Consider the following 6,000-nt stretch of genomic DNA (forward strand, 5'->3'; position numbering starts at 1 on the left):
AATCATATAAAAATGACCACAGGAGGCACCAGCGCACCATTCATCAAATGGGTGGCTGGAGGTGTATTACTATGGAAATAATCTAAATAAATTATTGCTAATACTAATAATATTAGTTTTTAAATGAATAAATGAATAAATACAACCATGAACAATCAATCATCACTAATAAGCGAGTAACTGGGAGCTTGTTGACAATGTTGTGTTCACATATTTAGAAGCTTGCTTGCCCTCTTTTCTCTCTCCCACTCTCATGGGAATTAACAAATCTCATGAGTACACACACGCACACACACTCACGTTATTGGTTGGCCCAGCTGCTACTCTCATGTCACCTCCACGGTCCACTGGGACCATCGTATGTGCCCGCCCCCCACACCCCCAAACGCGCACTCACGTGTACGTTGTTGTTTACAACATGTTTGCGCACAGCGGGGATCAGCCACTGCAGGTCAGAGGTCAACTAATGCACAGCTGCACTGCTGCAGGCGACGACGACGATGATGATGAGGATGACGATGGAGAAGGAGATGATGAAGACCATAAAGATGAGAAACCTCCTCAAACGGGAAGAGCGAGAATCATAACAAGAGTGGCCCCAGGCAGGGAAAAATGGGAAAAAGGAAGCCAGGATAATGATGACGATGATGATGATGATGATGAAGAGGATGAACTTGATGATGATGATGTTAAACATAAGGAACTTCCGTAAACAGGAAGTGAGACCGTGATAACACGAGTGGCCCCAGGGAAGGAAAATGGGAAAGAGGAAGCCAGGATGATGATGATGATGATGATGATGATGATGATGATGATGATGATGAAGAAGAAGAGGAGGAAGATGATGTGATGATGACGGTGATGATGAGTAGGATGAAGATGATAGTGATGATAATGATGATGGTGCAAATGGTGGTGGTGATGATGATGATGATGAAGAAGAGGATGATGACGATGAAGAGGATGATAAAATGGAGGATGAGGAGGATGAAGATGATGTGAAAAAGGAGGATGATGACGAAGGGAAGGATGTAGATAATTGCGATGATGATGACTGATGAGTAGGATGAAGGTGATGATGATGATGATGAAGTTGATGGTGCTAATGTGATTATGATGAAGGTGATGAAGAGGATGATGATGATAAAGAGGATGAGGAGGATGAAGGGTGATGATGAAGAGGAAGATGACAGTGGTGATGATGATGGTGATGTTGAGCAGGATGAAGATGTAAGTGGCGATGATGAAGATGATGGTGCAAATGGTGGTGGAAATGATGATGATGATGAAGAAGAGGATGTCGACGATGAAGAGGATGATAAAGTGGAGGATGAGGAGGATGAGGATGATGTGAAAAAGGATGATGATGATGAAGAGTAGGATGTAGATAATGGTAATGATGATGACAGTGATGAGTAGGATGAAGGTGATGGTGATGATGACGATGAGGATGATGATGATGAGGAAGATGAAGATGTTGATGTGAAAGAGGAGGATGATGATGAAGAGGAAGATGATAGTGGTGATGAAGATGGTGAAATTTGACGATGATGAAGATGATGGTGCTAATGGTGATGATAATGAAGAGGATGATGATGATGATGATGATAAAGAGGAGGATGAAGATGGTGGTGATGATGACGGTGATGATGAATAGGATGAAGATAGATGACGATGATGATGATGAAGGGAGAATGATGATGAGGAGGATGAAGATGTTAATGTGAAAGATGCGGATGAAGATGAAGGTGATGATGATTATAATGAAGAAGATGATTCTAATGACGAAGAGGAGGAAGATGATGATGGTGGTAATGATGATGAGATGATGATGGACCGGAGGGTGGGTGGGGCGTCGCCCAACAGCACTTTCAGGTTGAGTGTGCCCTCAATAAAGTCAAGTCAAGTCAAGTCAAGTCAAGTCAAGTCATATACTCGTCACCATCTCCGAGATGCAGCTGTTCACCCGGACATATTGACTCGTTTCTGTCGTTAACGTTGTTAACAAGGTTCCGGATGTCTTACATTTTGACTAACTGATTTTGGCGCCGTTTGTTCAGGGACGGGGAGTTTCGCTCAGCTAGCAAACCGAGTGGAGTAAAGAAGTCGGCGAGCCGGATTGAGTCGTCTGATGATGATGATGATTAAGGGAGAATTGCTCACATTATTGTGATGCCAAGTATTGTTGGGTCGTGCGTTTGCGAGTGCGTGCGTGTTTTCAGCAGACATTTGTCAGCCGCTTCCTGTCGCTCGCAGCAGCACTTCCTGTCATAGCTGTCACACGCACACTCAGCTAACCAGCTAACGAGCGAAGGTCCATGCCTCATTTACGCCGTGACGAGTGGAAGTCTGTTCTGGGAGGTTGGTTTGAGGTGGGGGGGGGGGGGGTGGCAGTGTGAGTAAGTGGGTGTGCGGGGGGCCCACAAAGGGTGCGCGTGTCAGGAAAAGACGTCGCCCACGCAGGAATTGAACAATTTGTTTGTGCTGAACGCACACGCTGAAGTCAGCACAAACGTTACGCCTCAGCGCAAAGCTGCTCCAATTTAACAACAATGCGCGCACACGCACACACACTGCTTGACCTGACGATGTCATCTTGATGCTTGAATGGCGCTTCAAAAGATGCTGAGGAGGGAAAACATGAAAGGAAAACACTGAGATGTGATGTATACACAAGTGCGTGTGGTAAATGTAGTTAATTTGCATACAATGAGTGTTGCTGCTACCACTGATTCTTCATTGTGCATGTCTTTGAGTATAAGTGCCAGTTTGTGTGTATGTATGTATACATGTCATGTGACACAAATTTGATTGCATCATCACGACTGTTGGACGCCATGTTGGTGAAGGGTTACTAGCCAACAAGAAGCATTGATGCAGTTATCGTTCATTTTTGCAAACAGACTCTTATTTTGAAACTCAAGTTTACCGAAATATCATAATATCATATATTGTTATTCGTGTCAGCGATGACTAACATAGCTACGGTTTGATGACTTCATGGTTTGAACAAAATTAGCCTGTTTTTGATTCAAAGTTCAAACCATGTCATCAGCCCGTAGTTATGTGGCCCTCTAAAACTATTTGGGTCAAAAATAACTCAAATTGGGTCAAAATTTCAAGATATCGGTACTCGCAAACACAGCCGATACCAGTATCAGCCCCCATTGGGTTGAATGTGGTCCCTGCAAACCAAATCAATTGCGACAGCAGTAATTCAGCGTATCTCTGCCGTTGTTTTGGCTTGCCGGGAAGGTTCCAGAATGTCTCGCCCAGGGCCGTGCACGAGCGTCCCCCAGATGTGTTGCCCCAACTCCCCGACAGTGAAGTGCCCAGCTGGCACAAGAACACGCTTCATTTTCCCTCCCCCGTCCTCGTCCTTCTCGTCTTCATCTTCCTGCTCCAGCTCTTCATCTTCACTTTCTTCCTCGTCCTCTTGATCTTCATCTTCCTCGAGGCTCACGAGAACATTAAACGGCCCATCAAGGCGCCGTTAACGAGCGCTTGATGGCAGAGGTGCATTGTGGGTAATCACTCCTGCTCACACACTCACAAACACGCGCACATACACACAAATTGTGGACATGTCATGTGACTCATGACACGCCACACACCAACGTCCCAAAATGGCAGCAAATGCTTGGGCTACTGTGTGTGCGTGTGTGAGCGTGTGTGAGAAAGACTGTGTGTAATCGTAACTAATGGTTCAAAAGTGCTCAGTGTGTGTCCAGAAGTCTCAAAATAAACTTTACACGTCTATTTTAAGAAACGACAACAACAACTCTTGATGTGCACATAAAAGAGGAATTGATGATGTCATCATCAGGTGTGAAAGGCCCACCGTGAAAGATGCACGAGGCTGAAAAATAATAGATGTTATTATGGGATGTTTAATGCATGTGCTGTATTTACATTAACTGATTCACTGCCAGTCCAGTTAAAATGGATTTTTGACGTGTATAGCCGTCAATGGCAGGGAATGTGTTAATGGCTGCCTCGTGTATTATCCAATGTGTTTACATTTTCATGGGAACGAAGCGCAAACAAATGTACTTCATTTTGGAGAGAGCTCATTGGCCGATGCTAACTGATGATAACGTCATGTGACGCTTACCTGTCAATCATTTCTCCCTAGGCCCATGTAGGAAGATCACCTGGTGATGGGTGAGGGAGGCGCAGGGAGGAAGACACAGGAAGTGATAACAGGAGGGTGCACGTCCGAATATGATGACAGGAAGTGTACAGAAGAGAAGATACAGGAAGTAACTACAAGTGGAAATTTAAGACATGGGATGTGAAGAAAGGATGCTAACAGGAAGTGAAGACACAGGAAGTAGATAGAAGAGGAGGACAGGAAGTGAAGACAAATCATGTACTGAAGCTAGAAAGCCACATTCGTAGGGAGTAAAAGTAAAAAAGTCATCAGAGACATAAGTACCCTACTTAGGCACAGGAAGCAAGTATTTGTACTTTGCTACTTGCCACCAGTGAGAGGCGGACTCGCTGACCGAGCTGAACACCGTCTGCCGTCGTTAATGGTCTCCCGCATGAATAAAACAGCGTGCCGAGCGGCTTCCAGGCGCGCGCCATCACCATTTCCTGTCGAGTCAACATAATTGGTCGCAAACTTCGGGTCAACTTCCTCGTCCCAGCTGCACGCGTTAGGATGAATAAATAACGACGTATTGTGCCGCCGCCGCCATTTCACACGTGCGCACGCTCGTTCACGCCACGCTGAGCAGGCCAACGTGTGGAAGCGCAGACAGGAAGTGGACCGGTTAATTGCAGGCCTCCATCCCGCAATGTTAGTTATGCTTCCGTGGGCCGCTAGCTCCGCCCCCTCGCTGTCAGCTGACCCGCACAGCCACAACAGGAGTGACTCTCAGGACAGGAAGTGAAGACACAGGAACTCGAGACCAGAGCCGTCTGTCGGGGCAGGAGAAACAACAGTTTTGGGGGCACACAATGAAATCTTGGATGCCAGAAAGTGATGACATAGGAAGTGAGGACACATGGAGTAGATTCAGGAACAGGACAGGCAGCGAAGACAAGATGAGGACAGTAAGTGAAGGCATAAATTGTGAAGAAACAAGAAGTGAAGACAAGGGAAGTGAAGACACTGGAAGTAGATTCAGGAGCAGTTCAGAAAGTGACGATACAGAACGTTTTTTTAAGTGTTTATTTGCTGTAAGACATACAAACTTGGCAACAACCAACAATAATTTTTCACTATAAATCAACAATAACTGCTTGACGGTACAGAAAGTAAAGACGAGAGGAAAACAGGAAGTCAAAACACAGGAAATGAAATGAATAAGTGAATGGGAGAATGACAGAACGTGATGACACAGGAAGTGAAAATGAGACAAGGACAGGAATTGAAGACACATGAAGTAGATTCAGGAACAGGACAGGAACCAAAGACAAGATGAGGACAGGTAGAGAAGACATAAATGGTGAAGAAACAGGACGTGAAGACAAAAGGAGGACATGGATTGAGGAAACAAGAAGTGAGAATACAAGTTTTTCTGTTGTTGTTTTTTTGCGTTCAACTCACTTTATCTTAGACGGCTCGCCGTCTGCCCGTGTTGGTGTTTTGAGAATGCAACAAGTGAAGAACAGGATGTTAGAAAGCTATGACACAGGAAGAGAAGACAGGAAGTAGATTCAGGAGCAGGACATGGAGTGACACACAGGAAGCGAAGACAAGATGCGGACAGGAAAGGAAGACAAGAACTGAAAACAGGGCTCTGGGTGGAGAAGTGGAACCGTGATTGCCTTTGGTGCCAGTTGGCGTGGGTTCGCTTCCCCGCCTGGGAGACCACGTTTATTTGTGTGCGTGTTGATGTGAGTGGGTGAAAAACCAAAACAAAACTGAAAACATGAGGACAGAAAGTGAAGATGCAAGAAGTGATGACAGGCCAGGAGGGGACATGAAGTTAAGACGCAGGAAGTGAAGACACAGGATGTGATGAATATGAGCAATTAAGAATACAGTGA

At 45.3% G+C, this 6,000-nt stretch overlaps 1 protein-coding gene across 4 annotated transcripts in view; it reads left to right on the forward strand.

Moving 5' to 3' along the window:
• Positions 1-5,175: 5,175 nt before the first annotated feature.
• LOC144006079 (glutamate receptor 1-like) overlaps positions 5,176-6,000 on the forward strand; it is a 17,855-nt gene continuing 17,030 nt past the window's right edge. For 2 of the 4 annotated variants that reach the window (XR_013279740.1, XR_013279741.1), the window contains exon 1: positions 5,178-5,510. The gene's annotated coding sequence lies outside the window, so the exon portion shown is untranslated. Of the gene's footprint in view, positions 5,511-6,000 lie in introns of all 4 variants that reach the window. The other 2 variants (XM_077504744.1, XR_013279742.1) reach the window with 2 other exon arrangements.

The sequence above is a fragment of the Festucalex cinctus genome, chromosome 18 (genome assembly GCF_051991245.1).
Source record: "Festucalex cinctus isolate MCC-2025b chromosome 18, RoL_Fcin_1.0, whole genome shotgun sequence".
NCBI lineage: Eukaryota > Metazoa > Chordata > Actinopteri > Syngnathiformes > Syngnathidae > Festucalex > Festucalex cinctus.